This window comes from Pongo abelii, chromosome 9 (assembly GCF_028885655.2).
Source record: "Pongo abelii isolate AG06213 chromosome 9, NHGRI_mPonAbe1-v2.0_pri, whole genome shotgun sequence".
In the NCBI taxonomy this organism is placed as follows: Eukaryota; Metazoa; Chordata; class Mammalia; order Primates; family Hominidae; genus Pongo; species Pongo abelii.
The window spans coordinates 136,705,288-136,719,979 of record NC_071994.2 but is presented as its reverse complement, the minus strand read 5'-3'; the positions used below and the strand labels follow the sequence as shown (position 1 = coordinate 136,719,979).

At 37.5% G+C, this 14,692-nt stretch overlaps 1 protein-coding gene and 1 non-coding gene across 2 annotated transcripts in view; both read left to right on the top strand.

Moving 5' to 3' along the window:
• The window catches only part of OPCML (opioid binding protein/cell adhesion molecule like), a 1,125,121-nt gene that overhangs the window by 90,189 nt on the left and 1,020,240 nt on the right, over nt 1-14,692 (top strand).
• LOC112135664 (small nucleolar RNA U13) lies at nt 5,464-5,565 on the top strand. The gene has a single exon (XR_002916919.1). It is a non-coding gene; the product is annotated as a small nucleolar RNA U13 (small nucleolar RNA).

Sequence of the window (14,692 nt, the reverse complement as noted above, 5' to 3'; positions counted from 1 at the left end):
GGCCAAAAGGTTTGTTGGTTTACTCAGGAATAGTCATTAAATTTTATCAAATGCTTTCCAACTTTTATTAAGATTATTATATTGAATTTCTCTTTTAATCTATTATCATATCTAGTTACATTAATGGCATTCCTATGTTCAACCATTTTGGTATTCCTGAATTAAATGTGCTTGTCATAATATAATATTCTTTTAATTCATAGCTGGATTTGACTTGCTCATATTTTATTTAGGAATCTTAGAGAAAGAAAAGTGCTCCTTTAGTTTGGTTTTAGTATAAGACTTAGGTTGGGCCGGGCTCGGTGGCTCACGCCTGCAATCCCAGCACTTTGGGAGGCTGAGGCGGGTGGATCACGTGGTCAGGAGATCGAGACCATCCTGGCTAAAACGGACCATCCTGGCTAAAACAGTGAAACCCCGTCTCTACTAAAAATACACAAAATTAGCCGGGCGTGGTGGCGGGCGCCTGTAGTCCCAACTACTCGGGAGGCTGAGGCAGGAGAATGGCGTGAACCTGGGAGGCAGAGCTTGCAGTGAGCCGAGATGGCGCCACTGCACTCCAGCCTGGGCGACAGAGCAAGACTGTCTCAAAAAAAAAAAAAAAAAAAAACCATCATTCTCAGCAAACTATCGCAAGGACTAAAAACCAAACACCGCATGTTCTCACTCATACGTGGGAATTGAACAATGAGAACACTTGGACACAGGAAGGGGAACATCACACACTGGGGCCTGTAGTGGGGTGGGGGGAGGGGGGAGGGATAGCATTAGGAGATATAGCTAATGTAAATGATGAGTTAATGGATGCAGCACACCAACATGGCACATGTATACATATGTAACAAACCTGCACTTTGTGCCCATGTACCCTAAAACTTAAAGTATAATAATAAAAATAAAATAAATGAATAAAAGAAAAACAAAAGAAAAAAGAGTTAGGTTGGCCTCATAAACATTTCCTATTCCCTGAAACAGATGGAATTTTTCCTATAAACTCATATAGGTGTGGCATGGTGGAGTTTTGTTTGTTTGTTTTTATTTTTGTTTGCTTGAGTTTGGCTTTTTTTTAAAACAAAAAACAACAACAAAAAAACCATCTTTTACTCTCTGGACACCAACGGGGAGCCCAGTGCTTCAACTCAATTGTGACACTACCTGGGGCTAGCATAGAACCTGCAGGTTAAGGGCTCAGTCCCACAAGACTGCCCCACTTCAGGTGCCAATCACAAGTCCCGTGTTTCCACCATACTTCTGACCAACCTGCCACAAATCGGGGTTCCTGCGACTCTTAGGTTCCACAATTTGTTAGAAAGGCCCACAGACCTCAGGAAATTTCTTTACTTATTATTGTTAGCTGATTATACAGAATAGAACTCAGGAACAAGTAAATGGAAGGGATTTGTAGGGCAAGGCATGGGGTGTGGTGTGTGGGGGCATGGAGCCTCCATGCCCTCTCTGGGTGTACCCATCCCAGCCCCTTGATGTGTTCACCAACCTGGAAGCACTCTGAACCTATTAATACTTAGGGGCTTTCAGGAAGGTTTCATTACATCGCCCTGATTTATTAAATCGTTGACCATTGGGGATCAACTTTATCTCCAGCTCTTTTCCCCTCCCCAGGGGTCAGGGATGGGGCTTAAAGTTGCAATGGGCTAATTATGCTTTGGTCTTCCTGACAGGCAGCCCCCTCCTGAAGTGACCTAGGGCCCTCAAAGAGTCACCTCACTAGAACCAAAGACATACTCATCACTCCTATCAGAAATTATGGGGAATAAGGTGTAAAGATCAAATATCTATTTCTTATTGTGTCATACCTAGTATTCATTTTTCCATCCTTTGTTATTCCCTCTGTGACTTTAATTTCAGGGGCCCTCTTGTACTCCACATGTAACTGCATTTTATTTTTCAGAGTTTAAAATGAACTTTTTTGTGTGATTGCTGATATACTTTAATTTTACTAGTTTTGTTTGTTTGTTTTTTCATTATTTGTTTGGATCTTGCCTGTGGCTGAATTGATTTTATATTTTGTTCCATTACATTCCCTCCCTTGTGATTTGAAATTTATACGTCTATTTCTGTTCTTCTAGTGGTTACATTTATATTTTTAACAATTTTAACAATTCTTTCGACAGCTATAACATCTATATCCTCCTCTTATATAAGAATAAAAAATTTAGTATTCTTACACTTCTCACCACTCTCTCTGGCAGACTCCGTGGTTGAGAACATCTGGGATTTTAGTTCCAGATGGTTATTTTATACATTTTTAAAACATCAAGCATCAACAGTTATTTAAACTTGACTATAACTTTCAGTGTTTTATTTGATTACTACCCTTTCTTGTATCTTTTTACTTGGTTTTGTTTTTTATTTTATGGGATTTTCCTTGTATATTTTTTTCCCTGAAGTATTTATGGATGGCAAAATTTCCAAGTCTTTGCAGGTTCAAAACTCTTCATTTTGTCCTCATACTTGAAGGCAAGTTTGCCAGGGTGTGGAGTATGGGTTTAAAATAACAATCTCGGATCATTTTCTGGTAGCATTCAGTTTTGCTGTTAAAAAATAAGATGTAAATTTGATCTCTATATTATTGTAAGTAATCCGTTATTTTCTCTTTGGAAATTTTTAAAATGTTTCTTTATGTATGGTGTTCTGACATTTTACCATAATGTTGAAAGTTGTGAACTTTTTAAAACTCATTTTGGCATGAGGTAGATCCTTTCAATCTGAAGACCCATGTATTTATTCAGCTCTAAGTAAATTTCTTCAAATATTTTTTAACTTTTTTTCTGCTCATTTTTCTTTTTCAGACCCCATTTATATCTCTTAATTTTCTGTTCATATTTTGTATTTCTTTCTTTCTTATTTATGATTTTTATAGGAGAAACCCTTAGTTTGATCTTCTAGCTGTTACTCTTCATCTACACCCATCATGATGTTGTTTTAGTATTTAGAACATTACTACTTATCATTATTTTACTTGGAAGATCATTTTTAATTTCAAGATACAGTTGTTTCTGTTTAAAGATTTAGCATTTTTCTAGAATAACTCTTAAGGACATTAATATAGTTTAAGGTCTTTGTCTTTTCTGTGCTCTGTTGAATGCTGCTTTTTTAAAAAGTGTGTTTTCCTTCAAATGGAGAATAAGATTTGATTTTGTGTGTTTCCCTTTGTTTTTTGCCAAGTTTCCCTCTCCTCTTGGGCTGGGGCTGTGGACCTGCCTGTATCCTGCTTCGTGTGGCAGTGGAAGGAGGCTCATGTTGTGTCGCTGGGTCCATCTCCCACCACGGAGGGACCCATGGTCACCACTTGTGGTGCCTCTTTGGGCCAGTGCCCACACAAACTGCTTTTCAGTGCTATAAATTCCACAGGCTTGACTCGGTCAAGTGAAGGAGCCGGGTGGTGGTGGAGGGGCTACGTATGAGGGTTCTCCAGAGGGACAGAATGAATAGGATACATGCATACATGAAAGGGAGTTTATTAGGGAGAATTGGCTCACATGATTTTACACAAGGAAGTCCCACCAAGATAGCCCATCTGCAAGCTGGGGATAGAGAGAAGCTGGTAGTGGCTCAGTCCAAATGCGAAAGCCTCAAAACCAGGGAAGCCGACAGTACAGCCCTCTGACTGGGGCCTAAGGCCTGAGAGCCCTGGGGAGGCCACTGGTACAAGTTACAGAGTCCAAAGGCTGAAGAGCCTGGAGTCCGATGTCCAAAGGCAGGAGGCGAGGAAGCAAGAGTCCCCGCCTGGGAAGAGAGCCAGCCAGAAGACGCAGCAAGCTTCTCCTCCCGCTTCTTCCTCCCGCTTCTTCCTCCCGCCTTGCTCCAGCGGCACTGGCAGCTGACTAGATAGTGTCCACCCACATTGAGGGGGATCTTTCTGTTCCAGTGCACTGACTCAGATGTCAATCTCTTCGGTCAACACCCTCACAGACAGACCCAGAAACAATGCTTCACCAGCCATCTAGGCATTCTCCATCCAGTCAAACTGACACCAAACATCAATCGTCACAGACTAGCAGCCTTAGAGACGCCAGCATCTATCTCAGATTGCCCGCTGTATTCCCTGTTCACCCATGCTCACACTCCTTGGCTTTCTCATCCCATAAGCCCTCTCTTGCATGCATTTTGGACTCTTGTTTTATCTGTTGTCCCTTTTTGTCCCCACAACTTTGATACTATTTGCTTTCTATTGTTTAGACAATCATCAAAATTTTTCATCCGTTGGCAAAGCTCTTACTTCTTTGTCAGTGCTCTTATGAGCTGTCATTCACCCCCAGCATGGCTTTCTTATCACATCATGGGATTTGAGATAGGCTAAAGGTAAACCCATGTGGCTCAGGCTTACTTTCTTTGTCAAGCCTTAGCTTCGTCTGTTTAAGATAGTTTTCATCTAAGGAACAGGGGCTTCAATTTTCTAACTCTTTGTGGGTAGAGGGTCTTTCATGTATCTCTCATTGACATTCACTGACTGACGCTGTCCTGGCTGGGTAGCAGTAAGGGATATGAGACTGCATGCAATCTAGATCCTTCTCCTATGCAAGCAGGCCCAGTTGGTGTGCACTTTGAAAACTGCCTCATAATGTAAAAAGAGCCATGGGTAAAAGGTGATATAAAGGACTAAATTTTCCAGTAGGCAAGGTGTGGGAAACTATTTCATAGATAAGGTGACTGTTGAATGGTTTAATCAAGGATGACTCAAAGTTTGCAGTCTGAGAGTTTGGGTGGATATCAGGAGTAAGGAGGCATTGCAGGGATCGCAGGCAAGAGGGGAGAGGTGAGCAGGGTTGAGAGGGGAGAGGTGAGTGGGGTTGAGAGGGGACAGGTGAGCGGGGTTGAGAGGGGAGAGGTGAGCGGGGTTGAGAGGGGAGAGGTGAGCGGGGTTGCAGAGGTTTTGAAGTGCATGGCATGCTTAGCAAATATTAAGTGATCCATTCTGGTTATCCTGCATTTAAAGGGGAAGGGAGGAGTCATTTGGCTGAGGTGTGAGAGGTCTCTGAAGGAAATGTGTACCAGGCCCTAATTGTCTTCTATGGGATTTCTCCATGAAAGGACCTGCAATTTCCCAAGTGCACATGATGCTGAAGCATTTACACTGTGGACTGCAGCACATCTTGACTCCCCAGGAAGAGCCAAAAAGGTGATGCCCAGAGAGAAAGTGGAGGAAATAGCTTCTGCCCGCCATCTCATCTTAGCCCCTATTGATATTATTAGGTTATTGATAATGGCTTCCGTCTGTGGCAGGCAGAACAAGCTCCACCCTTCTGTGTGTCTATCTAATGACTACATTCGGCTTGCCTGATACATAACACTACAGTCTGGGTCCTGATCATTAGGCAATATCATCAGTTAACAATAAATAAATGTTGGTTTATTGTCAGAGAAATAAGATGTCGTATAAATTAGATAGATGAGCTAAAAACTTAAACAATCATTAGGCTTAGATGAAAAGGAATGAAGCAGGTGCTTCTGTGGTTCATAAGCGTGATGGCTGGGCTCATGCGCATGTATGAGATGTGCCACCCTTGAAACTGGTTATGACGTCGGCACATTACCCATCTGACATGAAAACAACAACAACAACAACAAAAATGAAGCCATGAGTGTGTATAAATGAACCAAAATAGAAAAGCATTCCATCATACCCTGAGTCCTAAGGACTGAAAGGTTTAGAGCTATGCAGTTACGCAGGGGTTTTCACATAAAGTGTTACCCTTGTTCCTCAGAAGAACCATACGAGTTTGGTTCTATTATTATCCTCACTTTACGGCTTGAAGAAACTGACAATTTTAGTAACTATTCAAGGTCACACAGCTAGTAAGCAGTGGAACTGGGCTATAAACCCATATTTCCCTAATTGTACGCTCTTTCATTTTTGCAGTTAGTCCTTGATACAGGACATAGCACGTCCTGGCACTCACAAATGTGAATATGGAGACTTGAATGTGGGATGCTGGACTCTGAGATCACATTTGTGAGCTTAACAGCCCAGAACTCCAGATCCTGAGAAAATTTTAAGTGAAAGATGAGCGGAGTGAAACTGTTAGCTCATACAATATGTGGATTTTGACTAAAGTCAAAATAGGGGAGTTCTATCAATATAAAAGCCTTGGGATGAGGGGACCGATCACAAAAGATGGCCACACAGTTCCTTACCCGTTGCCTCGCTATATTCCATCTTTCATTTTGCCAAGTCAAAAATACACGAAATGGAGGAACCAAAACTTAACAGTCTTTTTGCATTCATTTGTGTAACAATCATCTCCTAGGTTTTTGTTATTATTTTTCTTCTTTTTTTTGAAAGTGACAATATAAGCAAAATAGTATTTTGTTGTTGTTCTTATTGCAGTAGGTATGTTAGCATTTTTTTTTAATTTGAGAATGAGCAATTTATTGCTAGTTTTAAAACTCATCTACTACGCAATCCTCAATTGGGTACTTTGTGACTACACTTTGTGACTACACTTTGTGTATATGTTTGTATGTGGTTGCACGTGGAGTGTGTGTTTGAGAATGCACATGTATATTTTGGAAATCATTATTTATAGCTCTTAATTAAAAATTTTTAAAGGAACTATATAGGCTCAGTTCTTTGTTTTCAAATGTGAGCAGCTGAAATTAGATCCCTCTTACACCTTTGCCAGAGCAAAACTGTGCAATATGCGTAATGTGCTCTTGTCCCCTCTAGAGAGGTGGGGCTAGAGTGGAAATGGCTAATCCTCTTCACAGGGGATGAATTGGAAATTGAGTTTTGCAAACGAAGTCAGAGATAATTTCCCATCTTCATTATTTATGGAAATCAGTTACTGTATTTTAATTATCCACTGCTTGTATCGTCCACATAAAATGCCTTTCCTTTTATTTAAACTGCAAATAATTGCCAGTAGAATTATTCATTGGAAATTGGAATCCACTTTTTTGATCTCTAGAAAGCCTATTAATAATGAATGAGGATGTTATTTATTTGTTACAATTCCACAAATGGAAACTGAAGAAAGACTCTATATTCCTCACTTATCTCCTCTGACAATACCTGAGTAAACTCACCCCAGGAGAAATGCCAAAATGTGGAAAAGCAACATAAAGATGAGAACAGCTTTCTTTTTTTTCTTCTTTCAACAAATGAAATGCCTACACATTTCAACAAATGTGGGCCTACTATGGGAAAAGCACTGTTAGGTGAAGTCAGGGAGAAAGTTAAGCTAGACGTGAATTTTACCTTTCAGGACATAATAAACATTCATAAAATCCTTGACATTTGCAAGCGATATACCCTGAGACCTTCATCAATCCCCATATTCATGAATCTTACTATAGCATATAATTTGCTACATAAAATGCAATAAAATATAACTGAAAAATATAAGTGACCCCTTTGGACCCTTAATGATTCTATAAATACAGAACTCAAGTAATTTATAAAGCTATTAAAATAAATCTGGCCATTAACATAAACTCTATACTAGGCTATCTCTCACTTAAACAATTTTTGCACTATCCAGAGAACTTGCTAAAATAGCTTCATAAATTGCTTTTTCCAGTTTCCGTACAGAATGTATGCTGGACCTTTCATGTCTGAACTACTGCAGAATCTGAATCTTTGCTTTTAAATGTTATTTTAAAAAATATGTATTATATGAAATAATATATATTATATTGAATATATATTAAATATATATATGTGTGTGTATATATATATAAATTTTTTTTTTCTGGCCAAAGCCATCACTTGATTGGATCTACTTATTTTCCTCTTCATTTATATTACCAAGAGTAGACGCCAATTTTCTTATTAGGAAATTTTTCCCCCTCCCATTGGAAGAACCAAAGTTTGACCACCTTTTTAGCCTGTGTATGGAGCTAAGCAGATAAACTTGGTAATGGTTGCCCTGAGCCTTCTCAGCTGCTCTCACAAGCTATAGAAGTCACTTCTGAACTTCAGCCGTGGAGTATTGAATTCAAATTTGGGCCTGACAAAAATTAAAATATAATATCCATGATGAAATTTGAAGCCTTTGTAAATAGCCAAAGTGCTAACTTCTATAACCACAAATGAGCAAGGTCCGATATACTTATATATTCAATATGAGGGAGAAAGTGACAAATACTCAAAGGAAAGATACAGGTAAACTTAACTTCAGAAGCTGCAAGGGAGTTTGAGGAAGACTACAGGGAGGAGGCAGCACTTTTCCGGACTTTGAGGATAGGTAAGACTTAGAAAGGTGTCACAGACGTAGACATGATAGACATTTTGAGTAGAGGAAACAGAATAATCAAAGACGTGAGTGAGAAGGCAGGGAGCTTTCATGAGGAAAGTGAATAGTGTAATCCCACCTAACTATAAAGGTAATTTCTCCTCAATGTAAAAATACGAAAAAATGCTTTCCTCTTTTTGGAAATATGGTAAGATGAGGCATACGCAGAAATAATCCTAGTGTATTTAGAAATACTATGAAAAATATATTCAAAGTATTTTTAAATGCATAGTGATCTGGCAAGAAAGCAAGAGAAAGTTGAAGAAGCACAAAGCAACAAAACAATATTACTTCAGAAAGATAAGCTATGGTAAGCCAGTTCTGCCTTAGGATAGCTTCTGATCCCTCATTCCCTAGAGTGCAAATTTGAGGGATTGTGTGTGGATATGAGGTAAAGCCTGGGACCTGGTAAAATGGCCGGGAAGATTACAGAGTTTATACTGGAGCCACAGACCCTAAAGGCAAAACCCTGAAATGGGTTAAGGGGGAAGATGTGCCTTGCAGAAGGAGAGAGTGGGACTACTTGGCTGGGTTGAAGATGTCTCTGGATGGAGGGACAAGAGAGGCTTCTTGGAATCCTTAACTGGAAGACTGCTCTCCCATGAGTGTTAATTCACAACTGCTGCGTGGCTCCCATAAGTTGTAAGCTTGGATATAGGTTGGTAAGACTTCAAATTCTTGGTAAAAACAAGTCAAATCCTCACTGAAGGAATGCACTTTAATCACAGGCATTGCTAACATTTCCACAATTTTGTAAAACATGTAGCTCATCACGTACATGAGGAAACAGACCACCATGAAGGAAAGTCAGTGCTCATAGTATAGTGTAGAAAAGGAACTTTGAAAACTACAACTGGGGCAATTTTTCAAAAGCAGAATATAAAATATATATGTATAATTATGCGCAAAGAAATAAAAATGGCTGTCAGAATATAATTTAGGATTAAGAGAACATTAAAACCCACCAGTAATATTTTTAAGTAACCAAATAAAACTTCTTAGAAATATGAAACATAATAATTGAGAGTAAAATTTCAATAGATGGATACAAAACAGATTAGTTCCAGCTGTGGAAAGAATTCATGACTGGAAGATAATCTTAAGAAAATAAATACCAAAAATCTAGAATAGAGATTAATAAACTTCCTTGGTTCATGGCACCATTCATTTGTTAGTGCCTGAATAATTTTTTTATGGTATCCCTAGAGCAAAATAAATTCCCAACATTTCTTTTATTAAGTAGTTAGGCTCAAACAACTTAATTTTAGTATTTTGCATAGTATGCAACGAATAGCTATGTCTCTCTCAAAAATGAAACATTCCCACAGTGTTCCTGTGAATTCACTCTGGTTTCCCAGTATTCCTTGACCTGTAGTTTGAGAACCATGGATGTAAAATAAAGAAACAAAAAATGAAAAACGTCAAAGACAACTTAAAGAGACTCCCATGTAGGTCTAACATATGCCTAATTGAAGTTCCAGAAGAGGAAAGGGAAAAGACATGGAAAGAGAATTTTCAAGATTTAACACAAAATTCATAGATTCAGAAAGAACAACAAATTACAAGCAGAATAAATACAAAAAACTGGGCATGGTGGCTCGTGCCTATAATCCCAGCTACCTGGGAGGCTAAGGCAGGAGGATCACTTGAGCCCAGAAGTTTGAGGCTGCAGTGAGCTTTGATCACACTACTGCACCCCAGCCTGGAGTAAGACCCCATTAACACAGTAAGTCCCCATTTCTAAAAAAATGTTTTTTTTAAAAAAATACAGTAAAATACATATCTAGACATATTTTACCAAAACTCTAGAACAGCAAAAATAGAATGACCTTAAGAGTAAAGGCAGACTAAGAACTGATTTCTCTTTTTTTTTCCTTTCCAACTTTTATTTTAGGTTCAGAGTACACGTGCAGGTTTGTTACGTGGGTAAATTGCTTGTTGCGGTGGTTTGGTGTTCACATTATTTTACATTCAGGTAATCAGCATAGTACCCTACAGGTGGTTTTTCAATCGTCACCTTCCTCTCACAAACCACCCTCAAGTATGCCCTGGTGTCTACTGTCCCCTTCTTTATGTCCACGTGTACTCAATATTTAGCTCCTGCTTAGAAGTGAGAACATGCAGTATTTGGTTCTCTGAGAACTGATTTCTTAATAGTAATAACAATTCCTCTTATCCAGAGAGAACCATAAGTATTTTGATATATTTTCTTCCAATTTTTTACCTGTATAAGTCAAATGAAATATATACTTTTGAAAAAAGTAAGATGGAAAACCATATATACTGTATGACTCTCAAATATATATATGTGTGTGTATATGTATATGTGTGTGTGTATATATATACATGTGTATATATGTGTGTATATATATACATGTGTATATATGTGTGTATATATATACATGTGTATATATGTGTGTATATATACATGTATATGTGTATATATCTGTGTATATGTGTGTATATATACATGTATATATGTATATATATGCGTGTGTATATATGTGTGTATATATACTTGTGTATATATGTGTATATATGCGTGTGTATATATGTGTGTATATACACGTGTATATATGTGTATATATATGTGTATATATACACGTGTATATATGTATATATATACGTGTATGTGTGTATATATACATGTGTATATATGTGTGTATATGTGTATATACGTGTGTATATATATACATGTGTGTATATACGTGTGTCTATATACATGTGTGTATATACGTGTGTCTATATACATGTGTGTATATACGTGTGTCTATATACATGTGTGTATATACGTGTGTCTATATACATGTGTATATACGTGTGTCTATATACATGTGTGTATACGTGTGTCTATATATACATGTGTGTATACGTGTGTATATATACATGTGTGTATACGTGTGTATATATACATGTGTGTATACGTGTGTATATATACATGTGTGTATGCGTGTGTATATATATACATGTGTGTATGCGTGTGTATATATACATGTGTATATACGTGTGTATATATACATGTGTATATACGTGTGTGTATATATATACGTGTGTATATATACATGTGTATATACGTGTGTATATATATACATGTGTATATACGTGTGTGTATATATATACATGTGTATATACGTGTGTATATATATACGTGTATATATGTGTGTGTGTATATATACATGTGTATATATGTGTGTATATATACGTGTATATATATGTGTGTGTATATATACGTGTATATATGTGTGTGTATATATACATGTGTATATATGTGTGTGTATATATATACGTGTATATATATGTGTGTGTGTGTGTATATATATATATATATATAAAATAAATTGAGATTCGGCGGGGCGCGGTGGCTCACGCCTGTAATCCCAGCACTTTAGGAGGCTGAGATGGGTGGATTACCTGAGGTGGGGAGTTCCAGACCAGCCTGACCAACATGGAGAAACCCTGTCTCTACTAAAAATACAAAATTAGCTGGGCATGGTGGCACATACCTGTAATCCCAGCTACTCAGGTGGCTGATGGAGGAGAATCTCTTGAACCCAGGAGGCGGAGGTTGCGGTGAGCTGAGATCACGCTATTGCACTCCAGCCTGGGCAACAAGAGCAAAACTCCATGTCAAAAACAAACAAACAAACAAAAAACACTGAGAGTCATACAATACATATGGTATTTCTTTTATTAAGTAGTTAGGCTCAAGTGACTTAATAGTAATATTTTGTATAAAACAAATAGTATAAAACAAATAGCTGTGTCTCTCTCAAAAGACATATAATTATATACATAAATTGAGATTCATACAATACATATAGTTTTGCATCTTTTCTTAATTGACACAATGTGACTATTTTATTTACCTACTCAACAAATGATTGTCAAATGACGTTTAACTAGGATTTAGCGAATGATTTTAAATAAATAACATTTAATTATATGTCAAGGTACTATACTAAATACTTTATAAATATTAATTTATTTAATGTTAAGAGCTGTATGAGATAGTTATTATTCTTATTTTGCAATGAAGACACTTAGTTTTTGTTAATTTTAAGTATCAGATGTGTTACTTGATAAATGCTTTTTTGCCTCTGTGTTTATATTATATTCTTAATGAAAATTTTTAGAAGTGAAACTAACCTTCAAAACTCATGAACTTCTAAAGTTACTAATAAAGCCAATCTGCTTTCTGGTAAGATTTTACCTAATTAACACTGTGATCACACACTCAACCAAACTTTGCCAATATTGAGTATAAGAACTAATTTTAGAGGTTGACAACTTCTGGTAATATTTTAAGAACGTTAAAAAAGTTACCTCATTTTATTGTGATTGTATTGTGATTGTAACTTCTACATTTACAAATGTGTTTGAATGTTTCTCACATTAGGCAGTGGCATTGCTTCTTGTCTGTGATATTTGCTGAATTTTCCCTTGGTGTTTCAGCATTTTTCTCTAAATGCATTGGACAGTAGTATTGTATAATATATTTGTGTCATGTATTCTTCAAATATGTGTGACTTTTATTTTATGGTTTCCTGGCATTTTTTCAATCAAATGAATTGTACGTGTATATTTTTTTCTTTTCTGTTGTGCTTAGATTATCCATCCCCATCCCAAGGTTAGATAGTTATTCACCTATATTGTCTGTAAGTGCTTTAATATTGTATTATTTTACATTCAACTCTTTAGGCCATCTGGAATATTCTTTGCCATATGTACTAACGTGAAGATTTATTTTAATTTTGTTTTCCAAATGTTTAATCTTGCCTGTAGTGCCAACTTCTTCCCTATTTCTTTGTTTCCCTTTAAAGCAATGCTCTTAGTAGTCTTAGCTGACAGACTTCAATTTCTTTCCTCTTTTTTTAAAACCCATTGTAGTTTTTAGATTCCACCTCTCCACCAAAACACCTCTTATCAAGTCACCAATGACTTCCCCATTATTATCTCCATTGGCCAGTTTTCAGTCTTGATGTGATTTGATCTATCAGCAGTATTTGGATAGCTTAACCATCTCTTCCAGCAACAGTTTCATCACCACAACCTCCTACCTCACTGGCAAATCTGTCCTCTCCTCTGCATAATCCTGCCTCTAGTGCTGACAGGACCTAGGCCTCTGCCCATGGACAGAGGCCTCTCTATGCTCACTCCTACCCCTATTCCATCCAGACTCACTGCTCCTGATAAAATCTGTATATTATGACTTCAGGGTTTATGATCGTAGTCTGTGTCTCTCCCCCGAACTCTGGAGTATATATTAATACAACAACCTTCTCAACATTTCCACCTAGATGTCTAAATGAGCATGCTAGATGTGTCATAGCCCAAATTAAATTCCTGATCTTTCCAAGGCCGCTTTTTGTGAGGTCATCTCAACTCAGCTAATGGAAACTTACATCCTTCAGGTGCTCAGACCAAACATTTAGGAGTCACCCTTGACCCTTCTCTTTTTCTCATACCTCACTTTCACGCCTTCAGTAGATCCTGCTGACTCTACCTTCTGCAAAATCTTCCATACCATCTGCACTGCTACTTTGTTCATCATATCTTGGCTGGATTTTCGCAATAGCCTTCCACTGGTCTTCCCAATTTTAGTCTTGTTTCTTTACAGCCTATTTTTAACAAAGAAACTGGAGTGATCATTTAAAAATGGAAATCAGATCCTGCCACGCCTCTGTCCCGTGCCTTCCAATGGCTTACCATCTCACTTGGAGTAAAATGTGAAATCTGGATAATGGTGTAAAAGACTATATGATCCAATCCCCAGCTCACCCCAGTCCCTCTCTGGTCCCATTTCCTACTATTTCCCTGCCTCAGTTACTAGAGCAAGAGGAAGATTTGGTCTCCTTCATCTCTCTTGAACACGTCAGACTGGTTCCCACCTCAGTGGCTTTGCAGTTGCTGTTCTCTCCTGGAAGGCTCTGTCCCAAGATATATGGGTGGGTAACTCCTTCATCTTTTTAAAATCTTTGCTCAAAATTACCTTCCTGGAGAGGGCTTCCTTATTATCCTATTTGAAATTGTATTCTTCCCCCACTCCTTCCATTCCCTTTCCATACCCACTATGTTACTCTTATCATTGTTGTATATATCAGAGTCTAATTCTACTCACATTTCATCTCTTTGCACTGATCCTTCTGTCAATTATTGAACTCGTATCATCTGATTGAATCACTAAGATTTTGTTAAACATATTTCATGTCTGGTGTAGAAGGCCTTTCTTAATATTCTTCCTTTATAAAATTCCCTTAGTTATTCTTGGCTTTTTATGCCAGCTTAACTTTAAAAGTACTTCATCATGTTTCCAAAGAAGAAAAATTAAGCTGATTTTTTTATTGGAATTTCATAATATAGGGACATTCATGTGCAAAGAATTAATATCTTTATATCATTCACTCTTCCTTTCCCAGAATGTGGTATGCTTCTTCATT